The sequence below is a fragment of the Arachis hypogaea genome, chromosome 11, assembly GCF_003086295.3.
Source record: "Arachis hypogaea cultivar Tifrunner chromosome 11, arahy.Tifrunner.gnm2.J5K5, whole genome shotgun sequence".
NCBI lineage: Eukaryota > Viridiplantae > Streptophyta > Magnoliopsida > Fabales > Fabaceae > Arachis > Arachis hypogaea.
The window spans coordinates 101,419,729-101,441,251 of NC_092046.1; positions in this window are offsets into that span (position 1 = coordinate 101,419,729).

The window sequence follows — 21,523 nt, forward strand, 5'->3', positions numbered from 1 at the left end:
TGCCAAACTTTAAGTTTGGTGTTTTCTTGTTGATTTTCCTTAAAATTTTCGAAAATTTTGGTTTGGTTTTCTAAAAATTTTAAGTTTGGTGTTCTTTCTTCGTGTTCTTGAGTTTTCCTTGTGACTTGATCTTAAAATTTTTAAGTTTGGTGTTCCTTGGTGTTTTCGCTCCAAAATTTTCAAAAATAGGGAGCATTAGATCTAAAAATTTTAAAATCTTGTGCTATCTTATTGTTTTTCTCTTTCCTCTTAAAAATCAAAAATATCTTTTCTCTTTTTTTAAAAACAAATTTTCGAAATATATTTCTAAAATTCAGATTTTTTATTTCAAAATTTAAAACTTTTTTTTCAAAATCATCATATCCTTTTCAAAACTTCCTAACCACTTTCTCTCTCCTCAGTTTTTCGAAAATCTTCACTCAATTTTTATTTATTCTATTTTAATTTATTTCATTTTCGAAATAAATATATAAATAAATAAAAATATTTTTCCTATTTTACATCATCTCCCTTTCTCCATCATGGATCTAAGTGGAAATGAACAGTCCAGGAGGACTCTGGGGTCATATTCTAACCCCTCTACTGCTTCATATGGGAGTAGTATCTGCATACCCTCCATTGGAGTCAGTAGCTTTGAGTTGAATCCTCAGCTCATTATCATGGTGCAGCAAAGTTGCCAGTATTCCGGTCTTCCACAGGAAGAACCTACAGAGTTTCTGGCACAGTTTTTACAAATTGCTGACACAGTACATGATAAGGAAATAGATCAGGATGTCTACAGACTATTACTGTTTCCATTTGCTGTAAAAGATCAAGCTAAGAGGTGGTTAAATAACCAACCTAAGGCCAGCATAAGGACATGGAAACAGCTGACAGAAAAATTCCTGAATCAACATTTCTCTCCAAAAAGGATGACACAGCTAAGGCTGGACATCCAAGGCTTTAAACAAGGAGATAATGAATCACTTTATGATGCCTGGGAGAGATACAGAGAGATGCTACAAAAATGCCCCTCTGAAATGTTTTCAGAGTGGGTTCAGTTAGACATCTTCTACTATGGGCTTGCAGAAGGAGCTCAGATGTCTCTAGATTACTCAGCTGGTGGATCTATCCACATGAGAAAGACAATTGAAGAGGCTCAAGAGCTCATTGATACAGTTGCCAGGAATCAGCATCTGTACCTAAGCAGCAACCCTTCCATGAATGAAGAGGTTAAAACAGTAACTGCTGAACTCAGTCCTGTAAAACAAGCTGCTGAATTCAATCAGCAATTGGACTTTCTAACAAAGCAGCTAGCCGAATTTAAAGACAGGTTACAAGAGACAAGGATGGCTAATATACATATGGACGAACAGTTTAAGCAAACAAAGCAGCAGCTGTCAAAGCAAATAGCAGAGGAATGCCAAGCAGTTCAACTAAGAAGTGGGAAAATATTAAATACCCCACCTCAAGGCAGCAAAAAGCTAAGAAATGAGCAAACCACCCAAAATTCACCTGAGGACAGTAAGAGCCCAGGGAAAAATAATTCTGGCGCTAAAACGCCAGAAAATTGGTGGAAGGCTGGCGCTGAACGCCCAGACCATGGCCAAAACTGGCGTTCAACACCAGAGATACAGCAGGACTGGCGTTCAACGCCAGAAATGGGCAAGGATCTGGCATTGAACGCCCAAAATGGGCAGGATCTGGCGCTGAACGCCCAAAAAGGGCACAATTTTGGCGTTCAGACGCCAGGAGCAGACAAGGAGCTGGCGTCCAGTTTCACTCCAGCTTCTAACTCTGGCACTCAAGTGCCAGTGAGGGATCAGATACACACAAATGCTGATAACAACCCCTCTAAAAAGGCTTCTTCAACCACTTCTGTAGGCAATAAACCTGCAGCAACTAAGGTTGAAGAATATAAAGCCAAGATACCTTATCCTCAAAAACTCCGGAAAGAGAAGCAGGATAAGCAATTTGCTCACTTTGCAGATTACCTCAGGACTCTTGAAATAAAGATTCCATTTGCAGAAGCACTTGAGCAAATACCTTCTTATGCCAAGTTCATGAAAGAGATCTTGAGTCATAAGAAGGATTGGAGAGAAACAGAAAGAGTTCTCCTCACTGAAGAATGCAGTGCAGTCATTCTGAAGAGATTTCCTGAAAAGCTTAAAGACCCTGGGAGCTTTCTGATACCATGCATATTAGAAGATAATTGCACCAAGACAGCTTTATGCGATCTTGGGGCAAGCATCAACCTAATACCTGCATCCACTATCAGGAAGCTTGGCTTAACTGAAGAAGTTAAACCAACCCAGATATGTCTCCAACTTGCTGATGGTTCCACTAAATACCCATCAGGCGTGATTGAGGACATGATTGTCAGAGTTGGGCCATTCGCCTTTCCCACTGACTTTGTTGTGCTGGAAATGGAGGAGCATAAGAGTGCTACTCTCATTCTAGGAAGACCCTTCCTAGCAACTGGACGATCCCTCATTGATGTCCAACAAGGGGAAATAACCCTGAGAGTCAACAATGATGAGTTCAAGTTGAACGCTGTCAAAGCCATGCAGCATCCAGACACATCAACAGACTGCATGAAAGTTGATCTTATTGACTCTTTGGTAGAAGAGATCAACATGGCTGAGAGTCTCGAATCAGAGTTGGAAGACATCTTTAAAGATGTTCAGCCTGATTTGGAGGATTCAGGGGACATGAAAGAGCCTCTGAACTTTCTTCTGAAAGAGGAAAAACCTCCTAAACCCGAGCTCAAGCCACTACCACCATCCTTGAAATATGCATTTTTGGGAGAAGGTGACACTTTTCCAGTGATCATAAGCTCTGCTTTAAATTCACAGGAAGAAGAAGCACTTATTCAAGTGCTAAGGACACACAAGACAACTCTTGGGTGGTCCATAGGTGACCTTAAGAGCATAAGCCCAGCTAGATGCATGCACAAAATCCTATTGGAGGATAATGCCAAACCAGTGGTTCAACCACAGAGGCGGCTAAATCCAGCCATGAAGGAAGTGGTGCAGAAAGAGGTCACCAAGTTACCAGAGGCTGGGATTATTTATCCTATTTCTGATAGCCCCTGGGTGAGCCCTGTTCAAGTCATCCCAAAAAAGGGAGGCATGACAGTGATTCATAATGAAAAAAATGAACTGGTTCCTACAAGAACAGTTACAGGGTGGCGCATGTGTATTGACTACAGAAGGATCAATACAGCCACCAGAAAGGATCATTTTCCTTTACCATTCATAGACCAGATGCTAGAAAGACTAGCAGGTCATGATTATTACTGCTTTTTGGATGGCTACTCAGGTTATAACCAGATTGCAGTAGATCCCCAGGATCAAGAGAAAACAGCATTCACATGTCCATCCGGAGTGTTTGCTTATAGAAGGATGCCATTTGGGCTATGTAATGCGCCTGCAACCTTCCAGAGATGCATGCTCTCTATTTTCTCTGACATGGTGGAAAAATTTCTGGAAGTCTTCATGGATGACTTCTCAGTATATGGAGACTCATTCAGCTCATGTCTTGATCACCTGAAACTTGTTCTGAAAAGATGCCAAGAAACCAACCTAGTTTTAAACTGGGAAAAGTGTCACTTCATGGTGACTGAAGGAATTGTTCTTGGGCATAAAATCTCAAACAAGGGAATAGAGGTGGATCAAGCAAAAATAGAGGTAATTGAAAAATTACCACCACCTGCCAATGTTACGGCAATCAGAAGCTTTCTGGGGCATGCAGGATTCTATAGGAGGTTTATAAAGGATTTTTCAAAAATCGCAAAACCTCTAAGCAATCTGCTAGCTGCTGACATGCCATTTGTGTTTGACACAAAGTGCCTGCAGCCGTTTGAAACGCTGAAAGCTAAGCTGGTCACAGCACCAGTCATTTCTGCACCAGACTGGACATTACCATTTGAGCTAATGTGTGATGCCAGTGATCATGCCATTGGTGCAGTATTGGGACAGAGGCATGACAAGCTTCTGCATGTCATTTATTATGCCAGTCGCGTTCTAAATGATGCCCAGAAAAATTACACAACCACAGAAAAAGAACTACTTGCAGTGGTTTACGCCATTGACAAGTTCAGATCATACTTAGTAGGATCAAAAGTGATTGTGTATACTGATCATGCTGCTCTTAAATATCTACTCACAAAGCAGGATTCAAAACCCAGGCTCATCAGATGGGTATTGCTTCTGCAAGAGTTTGATATAGAAATAAGAGACAGAAAAGGGACAGAGAACCAAGTGGCTGATCATCTGTCCCGGATAGAGCTAGTGGAAGGGACGTCCCTCCCTTCTCTTGAGATCTCTGAGACGTTTCCTGATGAGCATTTATTCGCCATTCAGGAAGCACCATGGTTTGCCGATATTGCAAACTATAAAGCTGCAAGGTTCATACCCAAGGAGTACAACAGGATACAAAAGAAGAAATTAATTATTGATGCAAAGTACTACTTGTGGGATGAACCTTATCTCTTTAAGAGATGTGCAGACGGAATTATCTGTAGGTGTGTGCCTAGAGAAGAAGCACAGAGGATCCTGTGGCATTGCCACAGATCTCAATATGGAGGCCATTTCGGAGGTGAGCGAACAGCTACCAAGGTCTAACTAACGTGACCACTAACGTGGAATGGGAGCTAGCTTGCAACGTTAATGGAAAAAGTGATTACCAATAACACTTTCGAAAGCCATCATAGCCCACGTTAGTGACCACGTTAATTACATTAACGTGGAAGTTAACGTGGAGGAAAAGGGAAGCTCCAACGTTAGTGGTAAAAGTGAATACCACTAATGTTCCAAAAAGGGCACACTTGGCCACGTTAAGAGTCACGTTAATTACATTAACCTGAACTCTAACGTGGGAGGAACAAGGAATCGCCAACGTTAGTGACACTCACCTTTGTCAATAATGTTGAATTAAGCCAATATTGCCCACGTTAGTTGCCACGTTAATTACATTAACATGGAAGCTAACGTGGAGGAAGGAATGATGGGCCAACGTTAGTGACACTCACCTTTGTCACTAACGTTGGAGATGGCAATCACCACCACGTTAGTGGTAACGTTAATGCAATTAATGTGAGACACTAACATGGGAAGAAGGGGCGTTTGAAGCGTTAGTGACAAAGGTAAGTGTCACTAACGCTCTCGAAGCTTAGGCATGCCCACGTTAAGGGCCACGTTAGTTACACTAACATGGGGAGAAGAGGCAAAGAGCAACGTTACTGGAAAAGGTGAATGCCAATAACATTTGCGAAGGACCAAGAGGCAACATTAGTGGTCACGTTAGTGCCACTAATATTGAAGTTAACGTGGATCATTTTTGGTTTGGAACGTTAGTGAAAAAGGTGATCATCACTAACGTTCTCAAACCAACATTTTCACTTAACGTTAACACCACTAACGTTCCAACTAACTTGCTACCATGCCTGACTCACTTTCTCTTTGCAAGCAAAGCTAAGCCCACTGAAGACTATAACTGCTTCAACTAAAGATCCAAAGGCCCATATCCATGACTTGAAGAGCTAACTAGAAGATCAGAAGAGTAGTATATATAGGAGTAGTTTTGAACTAGGAAAAGAGAGAGCTTTTTGGGCATTTTGGGAGAACTACACTCTGTATATTTTACTTTCTCTGCAACTTCTAGTTTTAATTTCAGAATGCACTTTTCATTTTTGTTTTCCATTCCTAGAGCTATGAACAACTAAACCCCTTTCATTGGGTTAGGGAGCTCTGTTGTAATTTGATGGATCAATAATAGTTTTCATTATTATTCTTCTTTCTTTTCTATTGATTTTACTAGAAAGCTTTCAATCTTCATCCAATTGGATAGCTGTCTTGGAAAAGAAGCTATTCATACTTGGATCTCTTCGGAACCTTGGAAGAGGAATGAAGAGATCATGCTAGAAATGCTTTCTCATGTTGGACCAAATTGGGGTTTGGATGGATATAGTGACATATAATCCTACCAATACTTTGATTTGGGAATGCATATGGTATAATCAGTGACCATACATCATCTCTTCTCATGAGCAATTAAATCAAGAAATTGGGCAATTGTTCAAGTTTAGAGAGATTGGGTTGCCAAGGAATTGGAATCCAATGACTTAAGATTGCCAAGGAGATCAATGAATGCATTGATTGAGGAAGAGATGAAAATGAATTTGATCCGGAGAATACAACATCTCCTGAGCCCAATGAATCCCCCATTTCTGATCTTACCCATTCTCTTTATTATCTACCATTTACTTTTATGCTCATCTTCCCAATTTCCCATTTAAGATTCTGCAAATTTACTTTCCGCCATTTACATTCTGCCCTTTATTTCTAGCATTTACATTTTCTGTTATTTACTTTCCCGCCATTTAATTTCTTGCAATTACTCAACTCAAATTTCTGCTTTGCTCAACTAGAACATTCCTCTAATTAAAGTTGCTTGACCAATCAATTCCTGTGGGATTCGACCTCACTCTATTGTGAGTTTTTACCTGACGACAATTCGGTATACTTGCCGAAGAAAATTTTGTTGAGAGACAAGTTTCCATGCATCAAGAACATAGGCTTTCTATCCTAGTCATGTGATGAGCGGATATTTTATACGCTTTTTGGGGTTAATTTCATATAGATTTTGGTATATTTTAGTTAGTTTTTATTTTATTCTCATTAGTTTCTAAGCAAAATTCATATTTCTGGACTTTACTATGATTTTGTGTGTTTTTCTGTAATTTCAGGTGTTTTCTGGCTGAAATTGAGGGAGTTGAGCAAAAATCTGATTCAGGCTGAAAAAGAACTGCTGATGCTGTTGGATTCTGACCTCTCTGCACTCAAAATGGAATTTCTGGAGATACAGGAGTCCAAATGGCGCGCTTTCAATTGCGTTGGAAAGTAGACATCCAGGGCTTTCTAGAAATATATACTAGTCCATACTTTGCTCAAGGATAGATGACGTAAACTGGCGTTCAACGCCAGTTCCATGCTGCTGTCTGGCGTCCAGCGCCAGAAACAAGTTACAAAGTGGAGTTCAATGCCAGAAACAGGTTACAACCTGGCGTTGAACGCCCAAAACAGCCCAGGCACGTGAGAAGCTTTAGTCTCAGCCCCAGCACACACCAAGTGGGCCCCAGAAGTGGATTTCTGCACTATCTGTCATAGTCTACTCATTTTCTGTAAACCTAGGTTACCAGTTTAGTATTTAAACAACTTTTAGAGATTTATTTTGCATCTCATGACATTTTAGATCTGAACTTTGTACCTTTTAACGGCATGAGTCTCTAAAGTCTATTGTTGGGGGTGAGGAGCTCTGTTGTGCCTCGATGAATTAATGCAAGTATCTCTGTTTTCTATTCAAACATGCGTGTTCCTATCTAAGATATCCATTCGCGCCTAATTATGGAGAAGGTGGTGACCCGTGACATTCATCACCTTCCTCAATCCATGAACGTGTGTCTGACAATCACCTCCGTTCTACATCAAATTGAATGAATATCTCTTAGATTCCTTAATCAGAATCTCCGTGGTATAAGCTAGAATCCATTGGCAGCATCCTTGAGAATCCGGAAAGTCTAAACCTTGTCTGTGGTATTCCTAGTAGGATTCTGGGATTGGATGACTGTGACAAGCTTCGAACTCGCGAGTGCTGGGCGTAGTGACAGACGCAAAAGGATAGCGAATCCTATTCCGGTATGATCGAGAACCTACAGATGATTAGCCGTGCGGTGACAGCGCACTTGGACCATTTTCACTGAAAGGAAGGATGGTAGCCCTTGACAACGGTGATCCTCCAACATACAGCTTGCCATAGGAGGGACGTGCGTGCGTGAAGAAGAAGATAGGGAGAAAGCAGAGATTCAAAGGACGAAGCATCTCCAAAACTCCAACATATTCTCCATTACTGCACAACTAGTATTTAATTCGCACTCCTTTATTTTCTACAATTTGAACTGATAAACATAATTGACTTTCTGACTAAGATTTACAAGATAACCATAGATTGCTTCAAACCAACAATCTCCGTGGGATTCGACCCTTACTCACGTAAGGTATTACTTGGACGACCCAGTGCACTTGCTGGTCATGTGTGCGAAATTGTAGGAGAGTAACAATTTTGTGCACCAAGTTTTTGGCACTGTTGCCGGGGATTGTTCGTGTTTGAACAACTGATGGTTTATTTTGTTTCTTAGATTAGGAAAATTTTTCTTTTTGGTTTAGATTCTCTTATTATTGTTCTTGGTTAAAAATATCCTTCTTCAAAACAAGTATTACATTACTGTCCAATTGGCTAGAGCGTTGGTCTAAGTCCGTGGCAGTTTGGTATACTTTTTTTTAAAATCTTTTTCAAAAATAATAATTTCTCTATTAAATTCTGTGGCAAACTTTAAGTTTGGTGTTTTCTTGTTGATTTTTCTTTGTTTTTCGAAAATTTTAGTTTGGTTTTCTAAAATTTTAAGTTTGGTGTTCTTTCTTCATGTTCTTGTGTTCTTGAGTTTTCCTTATGTCTTGATCTTAAAATTTTAAGTTTGGTGTTCCTTGGTGTTTTCCCTCCAAAATTTTCGAAAACAAGGAGCATTAGATCTAAAAATTTTAAATCTTGTGCTATTTTATTGTTTTTCTCTTTCCTCACTAAATTCAAAAATATCTTTTCTCTCTATTTCTAAAACAAATTTTCGAAAATTATTTTCTAAAAATTCAGATTTTTTTTCAAAATTTAAAATCCTTTCCAAATCATATCTTTTTCAAAACTTCCTAACCACTTTCTCTCTCCTCAATTTTTTTGAAAATATTCACCTATTTTTTTTACTTTATTTTAATTTATTTATTTTCTAAATAAGTAAATAAATAAATAAATAAATAAAAATAAATTTTTTATTTGACATCATCTCCCTTTCTCCATCATGGATCTAAGTGGAAATGAACAGTCCAGGAGGACTCTGGGGTCATATGCTAACCCCTCTACTGCTTCATATGGGAGTAGTATCTGCATACCCTCCATTGGAGTCAGTAGCTTTGAGTTGAATCCTCAGCTCATTATCATGGTGCAGCAAAGTTGTCAGTATTCCGGTCTTCCACAGGAAGAACCTACAGAGTTTCTGGCACAATTTTTACAAATTGCTGACACAGTACATGATAAGAAAATAGATCAGGATGTCTACAGACTATTACTGTTTCCGTTTGCTGTAAAAGATCAAGCTAAGAGGTGGTTAAATAACCAACCTAAGGCCAGCATAAGGACATGGAAACAGCTGACAGAAAAATTCCTGAATCAATACTTTCCCCCAAAACGGATGACACAGCTAAGGCTGGACATCCAAGGCTTCAAACAAGGACATAATGAATCTCTTTATGATGCCTGTGAGAGATACAGAGAGATGCTACAAAAATGCCCCTCTGAAATGTTTTCAGAGTGGGTTCAATAAGACATCTTCTATTATGGGCTTGCAGAAGGAGCTCAGATGTCTCTAGATTACTCAGCTGGTGGATGTATCCACATGAGAAAGACAATTGAAGAGGCTCAAGAGCTCATTGATACAGTTGCCAGGAATCAGCATCTGTACCTAAGCAGTGACCCTTCCATGAAAGAAGAGGTTAAAACAGTAACTGCTGAACTCAGCCCTGTAAAACAAGCTGCTGAATTCAATCAGCAATTGGACTTTCTAACAAAGTAGTTAGCCGAATTCAAGGATAAACTACAAGAGACAAGGATGGCTAATATAAACATGGAAGTACAATTAAAGCAAACAAAGTAGCAGCTGTCAAAACAAATAATAGAAGAATGCCAATCAGTTCAATTAAGAAGTGGGAAAGCACTAAATACCCCACTTCAAGGCAGCAGGAAACCAAAAAATGAGCAAACCACCCAAAATAATTCTGGCGCTAAAACGCCAGAAGTTGGATGGAAGGCTGGCGCTGAACGCCCAGACCATGCTCAAGACTGGCGTTCAACGCCAGAAACAAGCAAGGATCTGGTGTTGAACGCCCAAAAGAGGAACAGTTATGGCGTTCAAACGCCAGGAACAGATGAGGAGCTGGCGTCTAATGTCACTCCAGCTTCTAACTCTGGCACTCCATTGCCAGTGAGGGATCAGACACACACAAGTCCTGATGACAACCCCTCTAAAAAGGCCTCTTCAACCACTTCTGTAGGCAATAAACCTACAGCAACTAAGGTTGAGGAATATAAAGCCAAGATACCTTATCCTCAAAAACTCCGGAAAGAGGAGCAGGATAAGCAATTTGCTCGCTTTGCAGATTATCTCAGGACTCTTGAAATAAAGATTCCATTTGTAGAGGCACTTGAGCAAATACCTTCTTATGCCAAGTTCATGAAAAAGATCTTGAGTCATAAGAAGGATTGGAGAGAAACTGAAAGAGTTCTCCTCACTGAAGAATGCAGTGCAGTCATTCTGAAAAGCTTTCCTGAAAAGCTTAAAGACCCTGGGAGTTTTCTGATACCATGCATATTAGAAGGTAATTGCACCAAGACAGCTTTATGCGATCTTGGGGCAAGCATCAACCTAATACATGCATCCACTATCAGAAAGCTTGGTTTAACTGAAGAAGTTAAACCAACCCGGATATGTCTCCAACTTGCTGATGGCTCCCTTAAATACCCATCAGGCGTGATTGAAGATATGATTGTCAGAGTTGGGTCATTCGCCTTTCCCACTGACTTTGTAGTGCTGGAAATGGAGGAGCACAAGAGTGCTACTCTCATTCTAGGAAGACCCTTCCTAGCAACTGGACGAACCCTCATTGATGTCCAACAAGGGGAAATAACCTTGAGAGTCAATGATGATGAGTTTAAGTTGAATGCTGTCAAAGCCATGCAGCATCCAGACACACCAAAAGGTGATAATTTTCTAGTGATCATAAGCTCTGCTTTAAATCCACAGGAAGAGGAAGCACTTATTCAAGTGCTAAGGACACACAAGACAGCTCTTGGGTGGTCCATAGGTGACCTTAAGAGCATAAGCCCAGCTAGATGCATGCACAAAATCTTATTGGAGGATAATGTTAAACCAGTGGTTCAACCACAGAGGCGGCTAAATCCAGCCATGAAGGAAGTGGTGCAGAAAGAGGTCACCAAATTACTAGAGGCTGGGATTATTTATCCTATTTCTGATAGCCCCTGGGTGAGCCCTGTCCAAGTCGTCCCAAAAAAGGGAGGCATGACAGTGATTCATAATGAAAAAATGAACTGGTTCCTACAAGAACAGTTACAGGATGGCGCATGTGTATTGACTACAGAAGGATCAATACAGCCACCAGAAAGGATCATTTTCCTTTACCATTCATAGACCAGATGCTAGAAAGACTAGCAGGTCATGATTATTACTGCTTTTTGGATGGCTACTCAGGTTATAACCAGATTGCAGTAGATCCCCAGGATCAAGAGAAAATAGCATTCACATGTCCATCTGGAGTGTTTGCTTATAGAAGGATGCCATTTGGGCTGTGTAATATGCTTGCAACCTTCCAGAGATGCATGCTCTCTATTTTCTCTGACATGGTGGAAAAATTTTTGGAAGTCTTCATGGATGACTTCTCAGTATATGGAGACTCATTCAGCTCCTGTCTTGATCACCTGAAACTTGTTCTGAAGAGATGCCAAGAGACCAACCTAGTTTTAAACTGGGAAAAATGTCACTTCATGGTGACTGAAGGGATTGTCCTTGGGCATAAAATCTCAAACAAGGGGATAGAGGTGGATCAAGCAAAAATAGAGGTAATTAAAAAATTACCACCACCTGCCAATGTTAAGGCAATCAGAAGCTTTCTGGGGCATGCAGGATTCTATAGGAGGTTTATAAAGGATTTTTCAAAAATCGCAAAACCTCTAAGCAATCTGCTAGCTGCTGACACGCCATTTGTGTTTGACACAGAGTGTCTGCAGGCGTTTGAAATGCTGAAAGCTAAGCTGGTCACAGCACCAGTCATTTCTGCACCAGACTGGACATTACCATTTGAGCTAATGTGTGATGCCAGTGATCACGCCATTGGTGCAGTATTGGGACAGAGGCATGACAAGCTTCTGCACGTCATTTATTATGCTAGTCGCATTTTAAATGATGCCCAGAAAAATTACACAACCACAGAAAAAGAATTACTTGCAGTGGTTTATGCCATTGACAAGTTCAGATCATACTTAGTAGGATCAAAAGTGATTGTGTATACTGACCATGCTGCTCTTAAATATCTACTCACAAAGCAGGATTCAAAACCCAGGCTCATCAGATGGGTGTTGCTTCTGCAAGAGTTTGATATAGAAATAAGAGACAGAAAAGGGACAGAAAACCAAGTGGCTGATCATCTGTCCCGGATAGAGCCAGTAGAAGGGACGTCCCTCCCCTTTCTTGAGATCTATGAGACTTTTCCGGATGAGCATTTATTTGCCATTCAGGAAATACCATGGTTTGCCGATATTGAAAACTATAAAGCTGCAAGGTTCATACCCAAAGAGTACAACAGGCAGCAAAAGAAAAAATTAATCACTGATGCAAAGTACTACTTGTGGGATGAACCCTATCTCTTTAAGAGATATGCAGACGGAATAATCCGTAGGTGTGTTCCTAGAAAAGAAGCAGAGAGGATCCTATGGCATTGCCATGGATCTCAATATGGAGGCCATTTCGGAGGTGAGCGAACAGCCACCAAGGTCCTTTAATGTGGCTTCTATTAGCCCACACTCTATAAAGATTCCCGAGAGTTTGTACGTAACTGTGACAGTTGCCAAAAAGCTGGTAATCTGCCTCATGGTTACGCCATGCCTCAACAAGGAATCTTGGAGATTGAGTTGTTTGACGCATGGGGAATTGACTTCATGGGACCTTTCCCACCATCATTCTCAAACACTCACTACAAGAAAAATACCCATTCAGCCACACTTTTTTTAAGCTACATTTGAAAAGCGTAGCCTATTCATAGAATAGGCTACGCTTTTCTCCGTGTTGCCTTTTTATAAGAGAAAAGGATACACAAATACGGCATCATTTAAAAAGCGTAGCCTTAGGTATTATAGAAATCACTTATAAAGCGTAGCCGTAGGTTGATATCTATAGGTTCACTTTTCGTATCAAAGAAGACGCTTTTAAAGGGTAGCCTATTTGTTAAGTTTTGGGTGCGTTTTAAAAGTGATGCCTAATGTATCTAGAGCCAAAAACTTACACTTAGTAAATTTTTTCCCTCTTTTTCCTGAAAGCAAAAAGCAAACTGATGATGACACTTAGTAAAATTTTTTATCCATTATTCCCTCCAAATCTCACTCAAGCCAAAGCACCTTCATCGTCCCCTTTCAGAAACCCTGGAAAGGTCACTCAGGCACCGTCGCAAGGAAGAAACCCTGCCTCCAAAGCTCACCATCGTCGCCCCCCATTCACTCTCTTCACTCTCGCCGTTGACCCTCTCACTCTCGCTCTCGTCATTGACCTCTCACTCTCGCCATTGACCGTCGTCGCCCCCACGCACCACTCACCCGCACTCACCACTCTCCACATTACTGCATTACTGACCGTCGCTGCGCCGCCCTCACCATCGTCGCTGCGCCGCCCTCACCACCGTCATCACCCCCAAATCAGAGAAAAGCGTTTGTCATCACCACTCACCACTGACGGCGTCACCACTCACCACTCCAGGAAGACTCTGCGCTCACTCATCTTCCCCACTCATCTTCATCGTCGCTTCTCTTCGCTGCGCGGTCACATCACGAAGACTCTGCGCTCAACTGAAAGCTTTCTTCATTCGTGAGGTTAGGGTTCTGATTTTAGGTTTCAATTTGGGGGTTTTGGTACAATAATCTGTGACATCGTGAATTGATGAACATGCATGCTATTGTTGCAGCGCAGGAGAACTCGTGAATTTAGGGGTTTTATTCCATTAACACAGGTGAGTTTGTCCATGATTAGTTGCTGCGCATGAATACCAAGATGAGTTGCTTATTATGTTTGTTGCTTATTATTGGTTTTCTTTTTCTTTCAATTCTACTAATTAATAGTTTCAAGTATTGTGTAGTTTCAATTCTTATTATTAGGTCTCAAGCTAAATTTGTTGGATTCTTGATGAACTCAAATAAAATAAAATATGGCTGTGAAAGTCTGATCCCTTAAATAATGTGTGACATTTGTATTGAACTGTATTTAGTTAATTAGATTCGAGTAAATTGTTTGGTGTTTTGTTCATGGCATCTTAGGCCAATTCTGCATAGTTTTGATTCCATCCAATACCCAATTCTGCATGCAAAATTATTGTCTTACTGTTAAAAGTTCCAATCTTTATGGATTAATTGAAATGAGTTTTGGTGCTGTTGCTATGTTAATTTTCATTTTTGCTTGATGCTAGCTCATTGTTGGTTCGGAAAATTGATTCTGGGTTTGGAAATTTGAGCTTTTTGCTATAAAAATACTAGATTTGAAGCCCTAGAATCACCTAAATTCCATGTAAGTTAGGTTTTGTGTGTGACCCGTTGGTCCGAGTTGTGTATCTTGTACTTTTTTGCTTTTGTTGTGTATCTTGGTCTGAGTTTCAACTAGTCCACCTGCTATTCCATTGTTGTGATGGTTTATAATAGGTTATATACTTAAATATTTTATATTTATGGTCTGTGAGTGATTGATCAACACATCAAGAATCAGTTTTTCATCCATAAACATTTTTTTATATATTTTTAGTAAAAAATAACAAATTGGTTAATGTTAGTTTGACTGATATTTATTTAAAAATATGATTTTTTTTCCTTGATCGACTTATGGAGAGAAATACTTGGGTGACTTTGTTATTTTATACTGTTCCAAGTTTTGTCGTTTTTAGTAATTTCTGAATTCACGATAATTAACTTTACTTGATTGATCTGCTATACTCTTTGTTGACGCCACCATATCTTAACCCATCGTTTCGTCTCTTTCTGAATTCACGATAATCACTTTTTGAGCAGTACCCTTCTCAGGAATTTGGAAAAGATGATGACTTTGATGGGATTCACTGGTCACACTTTAGAATTCTGGAAGAGTTTCCAATGCCTAGTTACTCATCAAGCTTGACTGGTTTAGGATATGGTACTGGTATCAGTGGTAATGAAGTTGATAGTTCAGTTGATGATGGGATCATGCTTCAGAAAGGTAATTTTCTTTTTCTTCTTGAATGGTTTGGGGCCTGCCCCAAACTTCTGCAATTTTGATAGATTCTGATGATTATCTTTCACTTGTATAGTAAGTTGGTTATGCTTTTCTTATCTTATTGATCTTCCAGCCCTTACTTCTGAGAGAAGTACCTTTAGTTAGTTGTGTACTATAATTTCTATCACATTAAGCCTTTTACTACATATAGTGAGGATAGTTTCTTTCATACTCAGTCAATTGTAGACTTGAACCTTGTGTTTCTATGGTTACTAATATGGAGTATACGTATAAGATTTAACTGTTAAGTAGCATGTGGTTAACAAAGGGAATTTCTGAGTCGTTATTGTTGGTGAAAATGGTAATTTGCAGTCTTGGACAATTTCTAAGCAATGCTAAGAGTTGAGATTTCAATTTAGTTCACCTACAAATGTTAGGAATTACATGCACTGAAAAGCAACTCACTAGTTATGCTGTTGCCTTCATAATTAAAATTTCAAAATCACTCATATTTCACTTGTATGCAAAGAATAACCATAAATTTTGTGGGGTTGAACAAAGTAATGAAGGTTTCTCCCAGGCCTTTGTAAATACTGCATATTAGAATTTTTAGTACTTGAAAGACAAGAAACTTGTGCATCTCTGCTTTTTAAAAATTTTGGTGCTTAAAAGACAAGCAATTTATTTGTTTCAATGTATTTTTATGTTCTTTAGACTGCTTAAAGATAAGCTACGTTCTGAGTGTGTTTGTGTCTATAAAGTGGTAGATTAGTATTTCTCTACTACTATATAGTGAAGAAACATTTGATTTTTCATATCAAGTAGCAATATTATTGATTGTGTTTTAGGAACAAGACTTGCACTCCTATTTATACATTAATAATATGAGTAACTAACAGCTTTGCCTAATATGAAAAATCTATTAGATTCTTAATTGCCTTAACAGTTTTATTAAGTCACAAGCTAACTAACCATTCTCTACACTACTATCCTTTACAAGGCTCAATTTCATTTCTCCAATATAAAATCCTAAACTCCAAAATGAAAAACCACATTCATCTTCATCTTCTCTTCCGTTTCTGTTAATTGCTACTGCTACTCTTGTACTTGTTTTGCTTTTTGAGTAATGATGGGCGAGTTATTCCATCATTCATAAGTCAACTGCTTTCTTTTAACATTTCCCTAAACTTTGCCAATACTTTGCCAACTTAGTTTATTGAAATTTGATTGTTTTTAGGTTTTTTTATACTACAATATCTAGGAATATCAATATGTATCATTTCTCCTTTTGTTCATGATTGGTTTTTTCATTAGCTTATTCATTGATATTGAATCCAAATGCATGTTGAGGATTAATAATTTTCTTCGTTCGAAATTGTATTTCCTTTGCAGGAGCAAAATTTGGTAGCTGCCATGAGCTTTAGATTATTTTGATCACTCTCTCTCTGGCTCTTTGATCTCAACAGGAAACGCAGCGTTTGAGTAGGCACACCTGTGTCAATAAACTTGCTCATTCTGGTAAACCTTTTTTTTTTAATTTTTCCCACTTAAATCACCTCAAGTGAAGATATTTCTGGTGCTTTTTCCAATTTTAATCTGTACCCCGGACTGGGTATTTCAATTTGATTAATTTATTTATTTTTCTTATATTAATATAATAATAATAATAGTTTTTTTTATTATGGTTATGAAATCTGGGTTCTGATTTTCTGGTCTTCTGAAGGATATGTGTGTGTGTGTGGTTTTTTTCCCTTTTTTCTGAATTACTTAAAATGCACAAGTGTTAGCTTGGATCTTTGTCTTTTGGTTGGTCATCCTAATGCACAAGTATTAACTATTAAGTCATTTTAGCTAATATAACAAGAAGTTATTTTCTTGCAATGTTTTAGAGTGAAACTGTTTCTATTATGGTAAATTGGATTAGTGGTTGAACTACTCCTTAACTTTTGATTTTAGGCAAGGTTGGAGTTCCCGGCAATTGTTTGTAACAAAAAATCCATCTACTATCCCTTATGAAATCACTAAGGCTGGGATGAAGTTACCATTAGGTACTTATCTTTATTTTCTCATTGAGGTCTATACTTTCTTTTGATTAGGGTGATGATTATTTAGAACGTGATATGTTTTATTAACTGAGATATATGTAGCATTTCAGAAACAAGCCAATCAACCAGGGTAAACAGAATCTATACATAGACATTTTTTTATTGTTGTTATGCTCCCATATAATTCTCATATAGTTTTTTTTATTATGGTTATGAAATCTGGGTTCTGATTTTTTGGTCTTCTGAAGGATATGTGTGTCTGTGTGTGACTTTTTTTCCTTTTTTCTGAATTACTTAAAATGCACAAGTGTTAGCTTGGATCTGTCTTTTGGTTGGTCATCCTAATAAATGGGGTTGCTTGGTGGTTTAGTATTGAGGGTTGTTCTACCTGCTCTGTTTAACTGTTTAGTATTGAGGGTTGCTTGGTGTTTATGATTTTGCCCATGAAAAATTTTCTAACTCCAGTTTCTTTTCACTGGTTTAGGTGGATACCTTTTTGGATTATGATAATTTATCAAAGGGAATTGTCTTTACTACAGATCGGCCGTATCAACCAGGTGAGCAGGTAAACATAGATTGAAAGATTGGAATTTGTTATCTAGGATAAAGTTAGCACAAAGCAAACAAGTTCCAAACAAAATGATAAGCTATTAATTGATTAAAGCTTTATTTGATCATGATATTTTTCACCAGTATGGCATCATCGGAGTAGTTTAAGCGTTAAGTCCAAAGATTAGATTTGACTGCTTGTATCATACTACCTAGGTGTTCATTTCATATGGAAAAAAATCAAATGGGGAGCTTCTATTATTGTATGGGTTTGTTCCAAGGGAAGGCGCCAATCCTTGTGATTCAGTTGAGTTGTCAGTGTCACTCAAGAAATTTGATCAATCCTACAAGGAGAAATTAGAACTCTTGAAGAAGTACTCAAGAAATCTGATCAATCCTACAAGGAGAAATTAGAACTCTTGAAGAAGTATGGATTATCAGGCTGACTAATGACTAAGGATTTTTATTAGAAGATACTTTTATTGGCTAAGTGATATTATGGTTTTGATATGGCTATGCTTACTTTAGTTTGAGATGTATGAATTTTTCCAGTTAACTTCATTCTTGTACTTTTGGATCAATATTATAAATATATTTTTGTTAGAGATAATTTTTATTATATAAAGAAATTATTTAGTATAATTATGTATTTATTTTTATTTTGTAATATTCAACTCATTTAAATAAAAATACAAAATTATTATACATGTAATCATATTAATTATTATGTTGTATTAATAATTATTATATATATATATATAGAAAAAAAATACCTAAAGCTACACTTATATACGGTAGCTATAGTATACAAAAAAAAAAAACGAGACCTAAGGCTACACTTATATACAGTAGCTATAGTATACAAAAAAAAAAAACGAGACCTAAGGCTACACTTATATACAGTAGCTATAGTATACAAAAAAAAAAAAGAGGGACTTAAGGCTACGCTTATAAAAAGTAGCTATGATATACAATGTGGCTACGCTTTACAAGTGATGCAGTAGTGTTGAAAAGCGTAGCCTATTCTGGAAAAATGAAAGCTGAAAAGCGTAGCCTTTGGTTCTGGACAGCATCACTTGAAAAGCGTAGCCTATTCTCAAAGGCCAAAAGCGTAGCCCTTGGTGCAGAAAAGCGTAGCCTTTGAGAATAGGCAACGGCCAAATAGGAATCACTCCAAAAAGCGTAGCCGTAGCCCAAAAAGCGTAGCCGTAGCCTAAGGCATCATTTTTTTTTACTTTTGGCTACACTTTTCAAGTGTACCTGAATGGGTGTTTTTCTTGTAGTGACTTATATTTTGGTGGCAGTTGACTATGTATCAAAATGGGTTGAGGCCATTGCCACACCAACCAATGATACTAAAACAGTGCTGAAGTTCCTCCAGAAATATATCTTCAGCAGGTTTGGGGTCCCTAGAGTAATAATCAGTGATGGGGGTACTCACTTCTGCAACAAACAGCTTTACTCTGCCATGGTCCGGTATGGGATTCGCCACAAGGTGGCGACTCCATATCATCCACAGACTAATGGACAAGCTGAAGTCTCTAACAGAGAGCTAAAAAGAATCCTAGAACGGACTGTAAATACCCGTAGAAAGGATTGGGCAAGAAGCTTGGATGATACTCTGTGGGCATACAGAACAGCATTCAAGACTCCTATAGGGACCTCTCCATACCAACTGGTCTATGGTAAGGCATGTCACCTGCCCGTGGAACTGGAACATAAAGCCTACTGGGCAACCAGATTCCTGAACTTTGATGCCAGATTAGCTGGAGAAAAAAGATTGCTCCAGCTAAATGAGCTAGAGGAATTCAGATTCAATGCTTTCGAAAATGCCAAGCTTTATAAAGAAAAATAAAAAAAGTGGCATGACAGAAAGCTGTCATCTAGAATCTTTGAACCAGGACAAAAGGTTCTGTTGTTCAACTCTAGGCTCAGGCTCTTCCCCGGGAAACTGAAGTCCCGGTGGAGGGGACCATATGTGATTACAAGTGTATCACCATATGGTTATATGGAGCTTCAAGATAGTGATTCTGATAAGAAGTTCATTGTCAATGGACAGAGAATCAAGCACTATCTTGAAGGCAATGTTGAGCAGGAGTGCTCAAGGCTGAAGCTAGACTAAAAGCTCAGCAAGGTCCAGCTAAAGACAATAAAGAAGCGCTTGCTGGGAGGCAACCCAGCCATGGGGCATCAATCCTCTAAGCATTTTGCCCTATTTTTATTTTTATTTTTATTTGTTTATATAAAGTTCACTGATCCTAAGGTAAAGAGTCAATTGTATAAGTTCACAGGGCTACAGAAGGATTCTGCACACAAAACAGAGAAAAAGAGCTCACTGGTAAGAAAATGCCAGTAAAAGTCTGTTTTGGGCGTTCAACGCCCAACAGAAGCATCCACTGGGCGTTGAACGCCAGTAAGGATAGCCATCTGGGCGTTAAACGCCAGAAAGAAGCTCTTTCTGGGCGTTTAACGCCAGATTTACAGCATTCTGGGCGTTCAGAAAAACGCCCAGTAACAAAGGACTTCCTGGCGTTCAACGCCAGAAAGAAGCAGCAGCTGGGCGTTGAACGCCCAGGAGAAGCAGCATTTGGGCGTTGAACGCCCAGAACATGCAGCGTTTGGGCGTTCAAACGCCAGGATGGTGGGGAGGAGGTAAAATCATTTTTTTCATATTTTTTTTCATTCTAATCTTAATTTTCATGCTTCAATTCATGATTTCTTGCATAAACATGTTAAGAACCCTGATTTCTAAAATCCCTAATTTCTAAAAACCCTACCTTAAAAATATCAAATATATCTTAATCCATAAGCACCAACCCTCTTTTTCAATCCAATTCAACTCTTTTTCAAATTTTCAAAACAAATCTATCTTTTCACTCTAAAATCTTCTCAACTAATATCTTTTTCAAATCTTCACATTATCTTTTTCAAAAATTAGATTTATCTTTTTCAAAAATCCTTCATATCTTTTCAATTTTAAACTATATCCTCTCTTATCATATCTTCTATCTTATCTTTTCCAAATTAATCTTTTTTATCATATCTTATCTAAATTTTCGAACCCACCCCCCTCCCTTTAAATATGGGTTCGGCCTCCCTCCCCTTCCATCAACAATTGCACCTAGCTCTCCTTCTATCCCTCTCCTTTCTTTTCTTTTGCTTGAGGACAAGCAAACCTCTAAGTTTGGTGTGTTTATCCGTGATCACTAAGAGCATGGCTCCTAAAGGAAAACAACCCACTTCAAGAGGCAAGAAAGAGAGCGTTCCAAAACCACTTTGGAATCAAGGGAAGTTCTTATCTAAAGAACATTCAGACCATTATTATAAAATAATGGGTCTAAGATCAGTGATCCCGGAAGTTAGATTCGATCTGAAAGAAGATGAATATCCGGAGATCCAGGAGCAAATCCGAATCAGGAACTGGGAGATCCTAGCCAATCCTGAAACGAAAGTGGGAAGGAATAGGAGTTCTACACTAATATGTGGCATACAGACAGGCAAAGACTATCTGGATCTGATATCTATGACTATCGAACCATGGTCAGAGGAAAGATTATTCATACCCACCCTGACAAGATTAGAGAGATCTTAAAGCCATCTCAGTTGAAAGATGATCCAGACTCTTTCAATAGGAGAATGATGAGAACAAACAAGAGCCTGGATAAGATTCTAGAGGACATATGCATCCCTGGAGCCAGGTGAACCACCAGCACAAAGGGCGTTCCTAATCAACTCAAAAGAGAAGATCTCAAACCAGTGGCCAGAGGCTTGCTGGACTTCATTGGGCATTCTCTGCTGCCCACTAGCAACCGTTCTGAAGTCACTATTA